At 41.6% G+C, this 18823-nt stretch overlaps 1 long non-coding RNA gene across 1 annotated transcript; it reads left to right on the top strand.

Moving 5' to 3' along the window:
* Nucleotides 1-3728: 3728 nt before the first annotated feature.
* On the top strand, nucleotides 3729-4939 carry LOC119560732. The gene is made up of 3 exons (XR_005221040.1): nucleotides 3729-3979; nucleotides 4045-4400; nucleotides 4453-4939. It is a non-coding gene; the product is annotated as an uncharacterized LOC119560732 (long non-coding RNA).
* Nucleotides 4940-18823: the final 13884 nt, after the last annotated feature.

Below are 18823 nucleotides of genomic sequence, written 5' to 3'. Positions count from 1 at the left end.
ACCTACCTCTTGCATATAAGTACCCATACCATACAGCTCTCCCTCCCATTCCGGCATTCGCAGGGCCTTAATTGAAAATTGCTGTCATGAAAAATACTCATAAACTACGTTTCTAAGAAGTAGCTCAGACAATCGAATGTATTGTGTGTGTACAATATAAATTTCACATAACAATTGTACAATATGCATAACAATGACGAGTTCCAGTTTCAATACACCGAACCTCATCAAAGTCTGGGGCCCAACAAAGAACACAAGTGTTCCGGTGGACACCAACTTGATCCGAACTCAGCCGAATGAGCTGAGCTGAACTCACAAAAACCGTGTTGGGATTATGGATGGAAAACTATTGTCTGGGGCCAGGGCTCGAAAATAGTAAAGCGTGCATAAATCAAAACCTATAAATATTTCTGAGCCAGAGATGAGCTGGATATCAGCAGTCTTTATTTTTACACAGAGAAGATATTTTCATTTTTGTCATATTTTAAGGAAAGTCAAATATTAAGAAAAATAATAACATTTACATTTTTATTTTCCTAATGTGTTACAGAGCTAAAAGAATTGGAGTTTTACGATCAAGGTGAGGTATGGAATTGATTGTTTTCCGTGTAGTGAAGTTGGAGAATTTCCGAGTACGGCCTGGCACTTCAACCCATTCTCCGGGTCGAGGCCTCGCAGTCCAGCTCAAACGCACACTCGGGCGTTTTTGAGTAAGACAAACAATATAAACTTCAAAAACGCTTCGTTGCATATCAAATTAATTACAGAGCGAGGCCCCAAAAAAGAGGGAGACAGAACAGACCCGACCAGTCTGTCTGCCGGTCTGGTCTGTCAGACAACCCTTGAAGATTGTTTTCTTCTGCAGGGCCCGAAAACTTTTGCACAAAAGGCGAGTTAAGCTTTTGTGACTGCACGGGGAGGGGGTTACTATCTGGGGTGGCAGGGAGGACGAGGCGACAGCTGACAGCCAACAACTCATGCACAGTGAAAACTGAAGGCATAATTTATGCCTTCAAAGTGGATTGTTCAAAGAAAACTTGGAACATTTTTCCCCTGAACAACAACATCAACAGCAGCCAGAGCACGTCCTGTCCTCATCCTCATCCCCATCCCCATCCCCATTCTCGTCCTCGGTTCGTTCTTGTCAACATTGAGAACAATAAAGTCGAAAACAAGATGAATAGCCGGGCCCGAGGATGTCGTCGAATTGGATATGCTCTTTGCCTTCTGTATTTCAGGGAATCTTCAGGGACTTCCCTAACCCAATGCCGATCCTCAGAGGATGACAGGAAATGATTGTCTTTGATTGAAAATGAAATAATGCGAGCGACATCATAGATTATACTTTCAAGTTCTCTTTTCTCTTTTTCAGAACTGGTTTTTATTATTCGAAAAATTCCAAATGTGACTTGAGTTCTAATAACCAGGAGTATTTATTTTCAAGAATTTTTGAATGTTAATGTTGATTTGGATCATTGTCGTAACATTGGAATATAACTTCTGGTGTCTTTACTCTTTAGTTATCTATTGTGCATTGAATTGAATTTAGGATTCTTTCAATGAAAATATTGAGGATGTTGGTATTTAGTTAAGCCAAAGATATCAGCTACTTATGTCCCACTGTTTCTTTAAAAGGGCATTCGAAGACCGTGGAGACTGTTTGCAGAACAGTGCGGTTTTGTGTGTTTTTCGGTCATGACAAAACAAAATAAGAACTAACGAAAAACGCAACTAAAACTGAAAATTTGAAACAAAGAGGTTTGCGGCTACAGAAACAAACCCAGGACTCAAAGCAGCACAAAAACAAGTAGATGCGAAACCTGAAGGAGAACTGAAACTCATTCATTCCCCAGTTTGGTGTTCAAACACCAGGGACCCCAGAAGATTCTCTGGAAATTGGCCGAGAAGAGTATGATATTGGGCTGGGGATTGGGGATTGAATGGGCTAAGCTCACGCACAGCCACGCCCCCAGCCCCGAAAATGTTATTTTAACTACATTTCGGCTTTTTACGGCGCTGCTCCCCTCGAACCTTTGCCCTTTGTCTGGACGTTCCTTATGGCGAAATATTGTACATTTATTAATACATAATCATCTTTGTTGTCGAGCGGCAACATGAGAACCGGCCACATGGAGATTGAGGCCTTCAAAGGTCCCCACGGACGACTTTTGTGTTTCGTGTTCCCCCTGTGTGTTCTCGCCCATTCAAAAATAAAGCAGTAAAATCGTAATAGATATGAGAGCTCCTATCTCCCCATGGTCGAGCCTGCGGTCTATTGTCGTTGTTGTACGTGTTGTTCGCTCGGATCGGGTTCTGGGAAATCCAACCTAGTTAGTAAATTCGAGCTGACTGCCCCGAAAATGTGTTTTTTCTTATTTTCTTTCTGGCCTTTGTTTTTACTTTCAGTTTCCTCTCTTCCATTAGGGCTTTGTTTTTGTTCGAGCTGGCTGCTTAGTTGTGCAGAAAGGCCGATTACTCGAATGAGTATAATTTGTTCACGTTGTAGGGCTGGCTTCTGACTTACTAGAAGAGGTTGGCCCGGCTTCTCCGAAATATGTATAGACTGCCGAGTACGATAAATATTTTCGTTTGAATGCATTAATCTGGGAATTAGTTGCGGAACAAGCTGACACCGCAGATAGACCCCTGGATTTCAGAGTGGATCATCTGAGGGTGTCGGAGTTGCCTGGAATATGCAGTACATTTCATCGACTTCAAACTCAGGTTTTTCACAGAAGTCCCAAGCATCTGCTGGATTAAATCCAGACGCTCAGATTGTATTTAATAGAAGTTTAATACAAAACACAAAAATAACCTGTTTTGTTTTTGTACGTTTTACTTTACATAAAGTACCGTTGACTTTTTTTTAAGTTATTTACTTTAGAAAGCAACATTTTATTGATCGAAGTTTTTGTATGTAGCATTCACATTTATTGGGTGGAAGTGGAAGAGTTGTCAACGCTTGACTAGAACTATAATTATTATTTTAATTAACTTAAATTCCTATTTTAAATTCCCATAAAGGATGTCGGCTTTCTGAAATTTTACAATTCAAGGCACAGACACACCCCTTTGTGATCCCACCGAAATCAGATTAAACTATTGTGAATATTTTCCATTTATGTTAATGAGCCATTGTAAAACCTCTTTCAGACGAGCGTGCAAATCGTTTCCGGCCATCTGCGAGTAGCTCACAATTAGCTGGCCACCAAATTATATCCAGATTCAAAGCAGATGAGGCTATACACAATTACGTCCACTGATCCGATCCGATTCCATTAGCCAAAGCTCGGGACAAGACAAGCGTCCAGGTTCTGTCGCCCGAAATTGGCAAGAAAATCAGCTCAGCGGTCCAAAAAAGAAATGCTAATGAGCGGCGAACAAACGAGTCGAAACGAAAACTGTTTGCCAGTCCATTGTTGAGTGACTAGTAACTAAAGTGACTGCACCGGAAGAAATATACATTTAATATTATATCGATATTTGCAGACACAATTATAATGTATTAAAATTTATAAATTAATTTGGTATACTGGTAACTAGAAATCAAATAGAACTCTTAGTATGCATACTTTGGTACCCCAAATATGAATTTATTTATCAGTATATTCATTCTTTTTAATACTCCATTATTTTGAATATTAAGCCATCAACTGAATATTAAACCATAACTTTATTAATATCATCCGTCGAAGCTACCAACTTTTTTTTCAGTGCCCCCGACTGGCGACTGAATGCCTGAATGACCGACTGGATGAATGAAGGAGAGTACTCCTCTCGATGGAGCGACGCACAATTCAATTGAAACTGTTGCCGGATCGGGACTGGGCTCCGAAGTGGGTTTTGGAAGTGGATGTGGAACTGGAAGAACTGCCGGCTTACCTTACCTTTCAAATTGATGAACAGCAACAAAGGCTGCCCGGGGACAAAGGAAAACCGGGCATAGAAAAGCGACTTTCAAAGTTTCCAACGCGACAATGTGAGTGTATTTTATACACGTTTTTCTTTCTTTTGCGAAATTAATGAACTATTCAAATGTCAAAGGATCTGAGGGCAAGAAACGCCGAACAGTTGGTGACAACAAAACGGGCCAACAATAAAAATGAGTCCAGCCAAGAGAAAACCATAAAAAGATTTTTCCCGTTTTATGAGGCTGGCCCCGCAACCTTCTCCGCGTCCCTTGACTTTTTCCACAGTGTGAGTATGCGCTTTTACGAATTCAAAAAGCAATTTACCAAAGGCATCGTGAAAGGCAATTCGCTGCTCCGTCTCCAAAACAACACGAATCTCGGGTCTCGAGCTGTAAGTGCCTCTAAAGGACGACAAGCAGGTCGAAGTGTCAGAACTCAGACGGGGACTCAGGGACCAGACAAAAGCGAGGTCTTCGGCGCACACATATAGTACGTAAATGAGTCGTCCGTGCTGGGTTTTTATTGTCATTGCGTTTTATAGACAGTTTTACGAGCTAACGAAAGTGGTTCTGCTGCGGGCGCAGGAGAGGCCCCGAGATAATGCCCCCCGATCCGATTCGATGCCGACATATTTGGGGTTTTACGATCCCGCCGCCTTCGCAGCCATTGTGCATTGGAAAAATTGTAAATCACACTTGCCTACGGACCCACGGACAGATATGCGGACAGGCGGACGGGCCCCGTATTGCCCCACATTGGAACAGACCCCGCGATAAAACATCGCACATAAGATGTATATTAGCGTGTCTGTTAAATTGTTTTTAGTTGCCGACGCGTCTGCAAATGAGCCATTGTTAAAAGGGTGAGGAGGGGAAACTGGAGAGAAAGGGGCGATCTGCGAACTCGGGGCGACTGGGGGTACTTAAGTATTGAAGCTCTTTAAATGTTGCTACTTGTACGGGTGTACATATGTCTGTGAACTCATTCTCGTCTGATGTTGCATTACGAAATGGTTTCATGCTTGTGCATTCCCCACCCACCGCCTTCGGGGCGAGGTGGGTGTGGGGGTGGGTGCCAAGTGGGTGGTGGGTGTGGCGGTGGGTGTTACGCGGCTATCGGTGGTGTGAACTCACTGCGAATGGCCATTCATCGCCACAGTTGTGTTTGAGCTCGTAACTCCCGCCATGTTCGATAATTTACATTGTGCAAAGTTCCCCGCAAGTTATCTTCTTTAAGAAAGCAAATAAAACTGTTAGTACATACATAAATGGGCGGAACATAAAAAGTAGTTCTGTAAATAAGGCTTACTAAAACAAAAGATACATAACCGACATATTTCTGACTATTTACAATCATCATAGGATAGAGGAAAACATAACACAAGATAGGTAGAAGATAGATCGATGTTTTAGAACAGGTTAAATACATTTTTATTTCAAAGTTTTAAACGTACGCTTTATAAGACAATGTACACAGAGAAAATTCTGACGTTCTCATTTCCGTTGAAAATGTTCTTAAAAATAGAACGAGATTTCTGAAGAAGAAAATGTTTTAATTTTGCTCGACTCAAGATAAATTGGCGGTATTTACTTTGTATATCTCAATGAATAAACTATTAGTCCTTTTAGTCTGTAATCTATATCTATTAAAAAGTAAACTCAATTCAAATTTTCTCTTCTCGCCATTTCATTCTAATATCGGCAACATTGATACCAAAATGTACTTACACGGCTTTTAAGAACGAATGTTCTTAATTCAAGGACAATGTACTTGAATATTTCTCTCTGTGTTGGTATGGAAAAACATGTTTCTAGTTCTAGAAAAGCATATAAGATCAATAAATATTTTTATTTACTATAATGCTTTTTATATGACTTTGCGGGGCTTACATATCCACAAGGAACGTACCACAAGTTTCTTCCCCGTATCGCGTATCTTGGCACACACCCAATTGCACTTTATGTGTCAATTTGGCTCCGACTCATTCAGACATTTCTTCCAGCGGAGTTCTTCTGGTGTACTTTGTAGTTTGCGGGGCGCGAGAATGAAGTGCGAGCTTGAAATGTTTTGCAAGCATCTGTTAATTGTGCCGCATGCATTTTTAATGTCATTTACCTGGCGACCGGCACTGGTCCTCGGCTGATTTCTAATTAAAATGCACATCGCGGGAGGCGAGGAGTAGCATCTTCATCTGCGTTATCAACAACTTTCAACCTCATCAAAGCGACTGGCACTTTGGAAATTAATTGCTGACTCTGACTCACGCCACTGCACCCTCTGGATCTCTTTTCATCTGGCTCTTGAAGACACTCGACACGTTGGCGCAATAAAAATAAAACTCATTACGATAAATTGCATGGGGAAAACGGAGAACAGAGAGCTAAACGAAAAAGTCGCTGCCATAATTCAAAGGAAATGCTCAAAAGTCGTTCCATCCACAATCCGATTCGCAGCTCGGTCACTCGAAGCCATTCAGAAAGGCGAATAAGATTTTCATTCGAATTTTGAATTTCTAATTCGTGTGTAGTTGCCTCCGTCGCTCTAATGAAGCACAAGGAATCAGAAATGAGAAATGAGAATCAGGTTGTGTGCAATCGCTTCTACGGCTTCAAGTGAATCAGGTTTGCAAATCTCTTTCGCATGAACGACAGCATAGATACGAATTCTCCCCCGACGACCTTCCCCGCTGATTTCTCAAAAACTTTTCATTTCGCTTTGCATAATTTACAATTTATTATTTTGCGTAATTTATTGTACGTGCCGCAATTTATGCATAAAATGTTGAACACAACGCTTCATTAATCAGAGTCCGAGTTTTCCCACAGTCCCAAGACTCTACAAGCTACACCGAAAAAATTCGGGAAATCAAAATGTTTCAATAAAATGCCGATCGCTACAAAATTGTTTATAATCCGTTAGTACCAAATTAGATAAGTTTTGAAGTGTAAGCACATTTAATATTTTCGGTAACACTGTAGTTCAGAAGATGCATCCCCAAAACTCGCGAACAATTTTTCTCAACGGACCCGATTTCTTGACAATTTATGTGAAGAACAAACTTGGCGGTTCTGTTTCAATTCAATTTAAAAGCGTTGTGTCTTAAATAAAATTCAAGACGGCTTTTCAAATATTTTCAATCAAAACAATTCAGTTTTAATGGTATTTTCTCTGTGTATAAGCTGCCACTTCCTCCGCCAGGCCGCTCTCTGAAATACTAATTAAGCTTAATGTAATGCACATATGCGATAAGTCGGCGGGGTTAGCCTATCCGAGATTATAACGACTGGCCTCCCTGGCAGCACAATATATTTATATTGTATTTAGGTGGCTTGTCAGCCGGTGATTGATGTGGCAGCGGCTGCTGGCTTTGGCTTTTCTGCCATATTCGGCCCACAAAGCTGGGCTTCAATCCAATCCGAGACTCTGGCGGTGATAAATTGTTGCTCAAACAATGCGTATGACTTTTCAAAATAAATTCATAAACTTGTAGTTTGAGAACGGAGCCTGTTTCTGGGTTGGGTATCGTATTGGATGGAGAAGATTACTTATAGACAAAAACGACTGTGTGAATCAATGTGGGCATTGCGTCAATGAAGAGATACGATTCATGCGTGTGCTTAACTCTTTTGTTACTTTTTTGGCCGAGCCTTACTCATGATCAAACGATTTTTTCTTTCAAAATACTTGATTTCTAAATACCCCTGGTCAAATTACACACAGCAATAAACATAGTAATAAAAAGTTAGCTTCGGCAGGTCGACTTTTATGGTGGTTTTCGTGTTATTGTAGTTTGTTTCTTTATAAGATTTAATTCGTTATTCTAACATCGTAAATAAATGTTCTATGTAACCAAGAATAGAAAAGAATGTTATTAAAAACAACGCAGCTATTATTTTGTTTTATAAATGTTATTCCTCTAGGAGCTGTAGAATAAGCTTTTTCGATCCGTTCCAACTTATGTTATGTTATATTTATAATTCAGCTTAATATATCAATATGTATTAATTTAATATATTTTTGTTTACAATATAAGATATTTAAAAAAGTTATGACGTGTAAACAATTATAAATAAATAATAAAATGATAATATTACATAACACAGAACAATAATATAAATACGAAATCTAAAATGTTAAATTTCCCCCCTCTGGCAGAGCTTCCAAACTTTTACCCTGGGCATCGATCCTTAAAGATATTTTTAGTTTTTCAACTTTATATAACAGACGCCTCGCTACGTAAACAGTCGTCCATAGTGATAATCCTGCTTAAAAGATTTTAAAAACTGGCTGCCAAATGTTCTCATAACAACCCAGCTCAGCTAACATTTGGTAATATAAATATTCATTAGACTAATTTATGAAGATTTCGTTTGCAGATCCCCCAGTCTTCTTACAGATTTTGAATGTGACCCGGCGGGATTATGGATTTTAAATGAACGCACAATGGGTCATCTTTCAATTCCACTCGAAAGTATCTCATAAATGGGCACGCTATCTGGCTGCCGCCTGTATCTTATGCTTATTCCATTCCATTTACCCGCGTACCCAGGCACTTCCTTCGCGACCCTCATCATAACTTTCGGCCCTGGTTTATTGTGCCAGCTCGTTTGTTTGTTTTCACAAAATTAAATGCAAACAGCGAGCTCGCAGACAACTTTGTGTGGCAGGCGCCCCATATGCGCGTTGCGATGCGATCGAATGTCAAGAAGTTGTATCCCCAACGTTCGCTTGGGCTTGGTTCCCGAACTAAAAGCCAAATAAACAAATGGACGGCATTGAAAAGTGTATAGAGCTCGGAGAGATTTCAGTGCCGAATTGAAGGCGAATTGGGCAGAAGAACAAAGGCCAGGAGACCAGAAAGCACCAAGCGCGTAATTCACTTAAAGGCGAGCATTTTAAGAGCGTTCGGCCAGAACCGAGAACCCAAACGATTTCCGTTGGTCGCCTGCCAGAAGACCCAGAAGAATCGCTTCTTTCGGCGGTGTACCGCCTGACTTTCATCTATTAAAATATACAAATTGCTTTAGCTGGCTGTGGGTGGGATGGGCTGCTGGGGGCTGAAGGGCGTTGGCTCTTGTCGCCCTTGTCACTTCACACGGTCTGATGCACAGTTCGAGGGGTTGCGGGGTTATGGGACCGTAGGACTGTGGGACTGTGGGACTGCGGGGGTGGCTGTCCCATGCGCGCTCGTCTTTGACATTTTTAAATTGATTTTTTCGCCGCTGGCTCCATCGACAAAAGCCACATCAGCTCAGGTGTATCTGTTCACACGCCACCTAATTAGTTTTGCCGGCAGGCAGGTGGATAGTGGGCGGTGGGATGGGTCTTAGGAGGGGCAGTGCCACTCGGGGATGGTTAAATTGGCTTAATCATCGGACATTTTTCATTTACAAAATAATTGCATCTAATTCGAGGCGCGTGTAATTAAAAGTTTTTCAACAGCAAATTACTTTTTCATTGATCGATTCGACTCAATGCACAGGAAACAAAATTAATTATTAATGGATGTTTACAGATTTTAATTATTTATCAAGATACAAGCAAATGACATTTAATCGCATCTAAATATTAAATATTCATTAAATATTTTTAGATCTTTATTCTTGAATTCCTATATTTGAATTCCTGCACCTATACATAATACCAAAATGGATATTTACAGATCTTAATTAGGTATCAAGATACAAAGAAATGCTATTGAATCGAATTTAGACTTTAAGTATTCATTAAATTTGTTGAGATTTTGTATAAAACATTATACATATACTTGAGTTCCTGCACCTAGTCATAATTCTAAAAATACATAATTCTGAAAGAATGTCCCAAAGTAGTCAGATCATAAAATATTTTACCGTGTGCAATTCGATTTAACTTGAGTTCGAGTCGCTGGGTGTGACCATCGCCAGGGCGCTGTCTACAAATTGTAAATTGATTATTATCGATTTCCCATAATCAGAATTATTATGGAGAACGCAAAATATCACTCGGCTCGTTATTGCTCACGTCTCGAGTTGCGGCAAGTCTCTTGTCTCGAATTGAAAGTTGATTTTACAATTTGATAAGCGTGCGCAAATTACACGAGAGACCTGCCCCGGGCCTCGAACTCCCATCCCCTGTCCCCCGGACATTGATGTGTTGGCATACGCCTATAAATTTGTTGATTATCAGTCTTTTTTAATGAATTTGGAGAGGCCGCGCCCCATGCGAGTTGTTGAATGCCGAATGCTCCCCGCCTCTGGCCCCTGGCCGCATGTACACATGTACTCCCGTACCCATATCCATATGCAACAATGTCGGAGCAGTGTGCTAGTGATATATCTTTCCTGATGGGCCCAGACACGCACGCGACGAGTTAAGCCCCACTCGTAGGAGATAGACAAGTCGGGCTGGGCGGAGCTTTATGTGCAGTTTGCATGTGAAGACCCGGTGGGGAGGGAGAAGGTGATGTCCCAGCCCCAAGGAAAGACATAGCCATAAAGCAGCCAGCCCAGAATAGTTGGAGCTATCGAAAGGTCTTGGCTTTTAGCTAACAGCAATTACTTCGCGGCGGATAATTGGAAAAGTGGCTCAAGAGTTTCGGATATTGAAGGTTAATCATAAAATATGTTGCTCTCAACATTTACTTACTTGTGCCCCTCAAACAATCGACTAAGTTTGTGCGAGCAAATCCTCTTTAAAAACTCATCCCAAGGTTATCAAGCTTCCATAACTCGAATACAGATGTCATGTGGCAGCTGGTAATTCGAGTTAGAGACTTTCGCCTGGCAAATGCTCATTTCGCATAAGTTGCTCCCAAGGACTCCGCCTCCCCTGGTGCGAAATGAGCTGAAATCCCTGGATCCCTTTCACTTGGCATAGTAATCATTAGCAAACTCAAGTTGTTGAGCCTGTGAGCTTAATTTCCTACATCTTTTGAGACGGGTCACGTTTCCCCACAGGTCGTTAGCCCCTTTTGAGGCTTTTGCCCCTCCGACTGCGGCAGCCTACCAATGCCAGAGGCCTTGTCCTTTGTTCAGTCGACTGCATTGATAGCATCGAGGGTTCGGGGATGGGAGATCGGGGCTCGAGTTCCCCTCCACAGTAGTCCGGCTTACTTCCTCTTCGGTGCACAGGGCCTGGCTCGGAGGACTACTGCGGTTGGCCTTTTTTTCGCTTCCACTTCCATGAGTGACAACCCCTTGCCGTGAGTACGATCCCTTCTAATTGCTTGCGTAACCTGACCTGGGGCGAAGCGAGGGCCTCGGCTAAAAAACGTTCATATTTCAAAATCGTGCTCAATAAATATTTTCGCTGGTCCCGAGCAAATATTCGCATAAGTACAATGAAATAAAACATAAACGTGCCGGGGCCTCAGACATTTGGCAAAGAGATTTCCCCAGAAACGAGCGATTCCTGTGCGAATCGAATGGGACTTGGTCGTGTTTCGTGCCCAGAAATGAATGCATGCCACTTACGAGCGGAGTTTGTCGCCATTCATTTCATTTCATTTGAGCTCAGTTGAGCTGAGTGGCAGGGGCAGAGGCAGTGGCATTGGCAGTGGCGTAGTGGGGCCCATGGAGGAGGGGACCCGAGTTCGGTTCGGTTGAGTTGAGTTCTGCGCGACAGGAAACGCAACTTCAACTTGGCCCGAAAGAGGCGCCACGATGCATGATTGAGCATGATTGAGGGGCCTCGCTTTTAGTCTGCGAATTGCACAACTGTCGGGGCATATCTAAGTACATGCATGTGCCATATCTGCATATGCCGGCGAACCCCTGTCACTCCAACCATCAGAGTTCCAAAAAACAGGGCTTAGCGCAGTCATCGGGTCCAAAACATACTTTTAAATATGATGGACTACCTCTGTTTATTTTAGTAAGGAACTCAGAAAGTAATTGCTAAAAGCAGACCAGATTGACCACACCAAATTGATTAGGAAATCATTTCTATCGGACAGCCTAGACTTCCTTCAGTTTAAATAAGTTAAAATATTCCTTTCGTTTGAATTTTCCCCTAATGAAAAAGGACTATTTCCACTGACTTCAGTTGCCATGGATTTATATTTTTAAAAATTCGATTCAGGTCGGTTGTCGATAGCGATGTCCGACTGTGCAGTGTGTGCGCTTCTGTTTGCAATTCTCAGTGGTGCCCATGAATGGCTTCGTTTATTTTCAACACGTTACTCAAACAATGTTTTTGGTTTATTTAAATTTCTTTCTTATGGCGGGCAACAAGGAAAGCCATGCAAATGCCGCCCGCTTGTATAAGTTTGGCCGCCCGTCCGCCCATCCCCCGCGACCGCCTCCTCCATTGAGAAAGCCGCGTTGGGTAAACATTTGAATTTTACATTAAAGGCGGCGCAAAACATTCGCATTTTTTCCCATTCCCCCCCTCATTATTTAAACAAAACGGCGGCACTGTGCAGGCAAACAATTCGCCAGTTGCCCCACACAAACCAGTGTTTGCTTTTAAAGCGCCAATGCCGCCGAGGGGTCAGGATAATTCGGAGGTGGGTGGCCCGAGAGCGGATGCACATCCAGCAGATAAAGATACAAAAACGCAATGAAGTTGGCGGTTTTCGGTTTTCGGATGCGGATTCGGATTGGGGTCTGCAGCGCGTTCAAACTGTGTGCCAAATGCAAACAGAAATTCGAATTTTAAAACTTTTTGCGTGTGTGCGGTTTGGCAAACAGGAACTTTAACTTTAACTTCGCCGCGACGCCAGACGGGCAGAATGGACTTTTATTTGCCCACGGTATCGAGTCAAACAAAGTGGAAGCGAAAGGTTTCAGCCCTTTTCTTGTCTTTTGTCAGAGGAACATTTGACAAACAGTCGGCGAATGGGATCGGGATTGGGATTGAGTTTCTATCCTAAACCAAGTTCGATTGGGTCGCCTTCAGGGCGGTGACACAGAGCGGCAGCTGATTCTGATTTGTATCTAATTGTATGCAAACAGAATCACATATGCGGGCGTTTTGTTCGAATTTCGCCATTCAATTTTATGCATGAAGTTGATGGATTACTTATGACGGCCTCTTGGGACCTCTGCGGGGTTGATTGCGAACCGAGGCGGAAGAATAACAGATTGTACGGGATAAGCATAATGACCACAGGGAATTTTTTAACGATACTGAGCTGGATTTCGGCTTTGTTAGAAAACACATGCCCACAGATGACTGAACTTCTTAAGCCCGAATGTTTTGAAATCGACTAATTTTATAAAGGGCGTCTCTTCCGGATGAACAAGCTACGGATGAATAGAAAGCTCTATTTATTAGGATCCAAATATTGTCATGCAGATGTGGCTGGAAACATATAAGTCCACATAGTACGTTTATGATTGGACTTTCAGTACTCCTAAGAAGAAATACCCTGTGAATAACACCATTCTTAGGATCTTCGACATATTATTAACCACTAAATAGTGAATGGTCAATTTCAAACCTCTTGTTTTCTAACACTTTTCAATGCCATCTATAGGACAATATAATTTAATATGCAGTAGTAAAACATTTAATTTATTAAAGGTTGGTCGGCATTGACTTGCAACTAATTAAAAAATACATTTTGAAAAGTTTTATCGTGATGTACTTTAAACTGAACAAATTAAGCAGAATTAAAATAATTATATTGTACCTATGTATTTATAGAACATTATTTATTACATTTATAGACTTATAAGACAACCCTGTTCATATTATCCAATTGTGACCCCATTTATCTATATAAAACAGTTGGTCGGCACTAAATAAACGACAACCACTTTCATAACACGCTTAATGGCGCTGTAATAGAGAATCCTGACCTCAGTAGCCTCCTGTAATTGACCATTTTAAAACCGATAACACAATTCTACCCCGACCTCTGGGCTCCCCCACCGCTCAATGAACAAAAAATAACTATAAAGTAGAATGTTCTGTGGCTTAGTCACAGGTAATCAGGCCATTTATTATCCAGGCCCCTTCATGTATGTAATTACAGCCGCGATGCCTCTCAATTATAAGCCCACTATGCCTCCGTTGCGCCACCGCCCCCACTCGGCTATTTTTGCATTATTTATCAGATCGACCCGGCTGACTTTTATATTTGCCATAATTTGCACCATCACTCGGAGTAACTTTTGTCGATACCCCCTGCCCCGTGTGTATACAACTTAAATGAGTTTCTATTTTAACGGGCGCATGAAAATTACAGGGCCGTCAGGAGCTTGTAATTAAGCGCCGTTCTGTCCAGGACACGTCAATCAGCCAGCCGTACAGCCGAGGGTGAGCCGAAAGGAAAAACAGCAGCCGTCCCGATTCCCAGGCCCTGGGGGTTGCCTTTGGGGATGGCCGTCGCTCGGATTAGCGCTTACGTGGCCATTTGGCCGGGAACACAAATTCCCAAACGAGGTCATTAAGCAATTTAATATTTTAAGAAACTGATAATAATCGAACCGCACCACGGCGAAGTGGACCCGGCTCAGGTAGGCCGATGTCAGCTTTGGCCTTACTTTTTTGTATCTCCCGAGCACTTCGCCATTTGCTTTTGAAAACTTTGCGGTCAGCCCTACACTTCAAAAAATGTGAATTATTGTGTAGCCATATTTAAGCTTTTGCTATTTTAATTGTCAACCACTTGGAAAGACTATTGTGTTTATCGGGGAAGGTTACAACCCTTTTTAACCAAATTCGACTGGAACTAATATGAACAACGTTCATTGAATATATACACAAATTCAAACCGAATTTTGATTAAAGTCGCCATTAATTGAAAATTAAAAAACTAAAATTGTAACTAAAATTTAAGTCTAGGTGTTACAGAAACCGTTTTTAAAGATTGATACAATTGTTTAGACCCATAGCAACGGATTTTTTGACTGACTCCAAAAGCGTCGGATGTGATGCTCCAGTATATAAATGGATATTTTGACATAATAATATAAATATTATGACATTATTGCTATGTTGACAAGTTTCTCTATAATGTATTCAATTATTTGTGAATTAGATTTTTTTTATGGTTTTTGATAAGTCAATTTGTAGGTATATGGTGCGCTATGTGCTATTCTCTTAAATGTATTTGCTTTAAAATACTTTGATAAGGGGTTCTGTTCTGCTTTATAAATCTAATATAACTCACTCTATTTCTGCAAAATAAGGTTCATGATTGACAACTTTTCTTTATCCAACTTTAAAAATGTATTATTTGTGTAGATCCGATTACAGCTTAATTGGCCACACTCCCATCACGAAATAAACAAATAAGTTATAAAATGTATTACTATTAATAAAGCCGCTAAGAAGTTCTTACTCTCAAAGCAAAGTTGTAAGGTCTTGGAATTTTTGAGAGTGTACTCACCATCTTTGGGATTGGGTTACGCGCTCGGTAGCACGAAGCGCTCAGAGTTAAAGTGAATTTTTTATGACATTTGCACGAAATATTAAGGTGTAATGGGTATTAAGCTGCAAACACGGAGTGGAAAGCTGACAACGCTCGCAACCGCAACTAGACGGCAGAAATACAAGCGGACAAACGTACAAGTGCGGCTTAGTGACACGTCTCTGTCTTTGCCAGAGGCGTGCAAGGGGGCTTCGGGGGGAAAGTGGTGTCAAGCTCATCGGTGGCGGCAGGGGGAGCGTAATCTTACACGCACCAAATAGCAAAGTCATATCCATTTGCCAGCATGCCCCAGCCCCAGATATATCTCCGTTTACAGCCCGGACCTCGACGAAACAGATGAGTTTTGGTTGGGGTTTCTTGCCAAGCGCTCGTTGATACCTTTTCGGGCGAAACTAACTAATACTTAAAAAATATTTAAAGCGTTCTTATATTTAGAAGAGAAGGAAAGCTCAAGATCAAGCGTTTTGACGATACTTCGTATTGGGTTTCTTGAAAACAATCTGAAGTAATACTAGGACTTTATAGGTCATGAATATGCGTATATGTATTCATCTTATTATTCGTTGAAAAAATCCTAGAGTTTTACTTTGCAAATCATGTGGCAGGTGATCGGTATCGAAAGTCCTTCTTATTATTATATAAATCGACTACTTTACAAAACCCTGTTAGCCGGTGTTACGCAATATTAAATAAACGTCTGCGACACATAAATCCTTATCATGGGTATTATGAGACACCCAGAACTCGCAGTTCGCAGAATGATGACGTGCAGATCTATCAGCTCTCAGCATTCCGGTGCATTGTCTCCAGCGTGGATCTCCTGCAGAGGGATTTACCAGAGATGTTCTCGGGTTATCTCGGGTTATCTCATCTTTCGCAGCCCGCACTTTGGGCACAATAAGACCAAACCCTAATCAGCTCATTAGGCACAGAGCTCGGCTCGCACTTTCCGCTGCGCAATCTACGCATTTCGATCTCGGCGAAGAGGCCCCTTCAAAGGGCCGCTGGTACCTGGATTTCCACTGGCTTATTTCGTTTTATTTGTTTCCCCGCTCGGACGTTTCCCATTTCCATTTCTTATTTCCATGACAATGCCACTCTGTGACCTCAAAATGTTTGTCACTCGCAAGAACCAGAAAACCCGGACGGACAGCCCAAATGGACGGAACCGGACGGACGGGGGAACAACAAATAGTAATGGCAACACGGCATGTGTGTGTCTGAGGCATATGCAAGTGGCAGTACCTGTGGCCAAGTGTGTTCGTGGCAATTAAAGACAACAACAACATTAACAGCCGGCACAGTCAACCTGTAATTTCATTTTTATGCGCCAAGACTAAGCCGGGGCGGGACTCGCACAGCCGAACACATGCCCAATTGCCCTGTTCTTCCTTGATACTTTTCTCCTTGGACTTAATTACACGGATTAAATATTATACGGCTTTAATGCCCCCTGGCTGTAGGTAACCACCGCAGCCCAGCCCAAGGCAGTAAAACCAACAACTGTCTCTATCACCCGATGGCTCTACACATAGGAAAATGAGTACAGAAAAGCAGTGCACAATTTTGGAAGCGAGATTAAGCTTGTTGAGAGAGCTTTGGTAATATATCCCGAAGATTTAAAAATGGCCCAACCAGTTAATATCAAGTTACATGATCAAGAACGATTTCTTATAATATTGTAAACTCTGCTACCTCTATATTCCGCACATCTTTAGGAATTAGCAAATAATTACTTGTTAAAAAATAAGAAATATAATTTAGGATGTTTAACAGAACATGAAAAAAGAAAACTATAGTTTTTAGAAACATATTTTACGCATAGAACCTCGTCTTTTGGCTCTTAATTTGTTTAACTAGTAACGAAGTAAACACATTTTTCTGCTGTGCATCTTAAAGCCTGCTTGGAAGCCTGCTCCAGCCTTATCTGCCGCCAATGGGCATAGGCGCCAACTGCAGTTTTATAATGATCCGCCCCCGTCAAAAATCCGGCCAAGCAAACCTCATATTTGGCTCTGATACAAGCTCTCTTAATTGGTCGTTGGCTACAATTTTATTTCGTTTTATTTAGCTTTTATTGTACGGGGTTTTAGACTCGCTATTTGTATGTTGGAAGGAAACCGACGCTTAAAATTGTGCGTTGGCCATGCCAAAAGCGTCTTACGGATAATTGTCTCTCGATTTGGTCGTGAAGTTGAGGTGAAAATTGTCTGGTCGGCGGAGAGCATTTGCGGCCCGTTTATATGGCATGTTGTTCATGGTACAATCGCGTCACATTGCCGCCCATTTGTCGTGTTTGCTTTCAGATAAGGCGCCAAATTCGTATAATTAGAGGCGTCATATGTTGTCGCAAATTGCATTAGCAATGGTTCAAGAAATGTTTTGTGGTCAAGTGTGAACGACTAGGACGTACTCTGTACGTGTTGGAATTATAAATAAAGTTCTAACTCACCAAAATCGGCTTATCTATAAACGCATCATATTTTAATTGAAAGAACCCATTGCATGTAATGTTTCAGACTTACTACTTAAATTTTTTTTCCAAACCAATTAATTTTCAATCATAGCTAGCCACTCCTCAAAAACTTCAACGGCACCCATTTCCCTGCATGGTATCATACTTATGGAATGAATCCGACGATTTCCAACCAATTTTAATGACTTGCACTCCACAGATACGAAAAAATCGGATTATTATAAGTGTACGTAGTGCTCAGGGGTACAAAGACAGGGACAGACTCGGTCCCAATTAATGCCCGTGCACATACTCAAGCGTGATTATTTATGGGCATAATTAAACAAACATTTGCAGAGCGGGCCCCAGTCATATCTAACCGAGGAACCCACTCGACCGGCCGCCCACTCCCGAGCCCCGGAGCCATGAATATGGAGAATGAAGGGCCTTCATCAGCGTATTTTTGGCATTTAATTGAAGTTCATTAATCAAAACTGCCGGGCGAATGATTGGGCTGCAGAATCGCCGGCCATTTCTAATGATTCGAGGGGGAGGCATGACATTTCGCTTCGCGACGCCCACCCACTGGCAGCCAAAGTTTTTCCATGCTGTTTTCGCGGCCCCTGGTTTTCGTTTTTTTCCGCTGCCTCGCTCCTTGGCTTTTCCACGTTTCGGCCTTATCGCTTTATAACAATCATTAGCTCTGAGCCTTATTTATGCCATTATTATGGCAACTTCTCTGGCCGCCTCGCTGTTGTTTGGGTTTATGTTGATTTCGTTGTGCCTCAAATATCAAGTCATTCCCCGCAAGTCGAGCCTCATTTAGTTCTGGCTTACCATTTGTATCTCAACTCTACCCAACACAATACATAACTTTGTTTGTTTATGGCAGGCCTTTTCGGCGAAGTTATTTTTTTGTTTCTGAAATTGAGGAAACACGTATATGTTGTGATTGTTAATTGCTTAGCTTGTAATTTCAAGATTTCTCGCATCTGAAATGCTACAACGAATACAGAGGAGTAAACACAATAAAATTTAATATTAACGTGGTTTTATAGTAGTTCTGGTTTTCTTTGTTTGAACTATTGCGCATTC

This window comes from Drosophila subpulchrella, unplaced genomic scaffold (assembly GCF_014743375.2).
Source record: "Drosophila subpulchrella strain 33 F10 #4 breed RU33 unplaced genomic scaffold, RU_Dsub_v1.1 Primary Assembly Seq354, whole genome shotgun sequence".
Lineage (NCBI taxonomy): Eukaryota > Metazoa > Arthropoda > Insecta > Diptera > Drosophilidae > Drosophila > Drosophila subpulchrella.
Note: the sequence above shows the minus strand (reverse complement) of the source record. Positions and strands in the feature narration are given on the sequence as shown.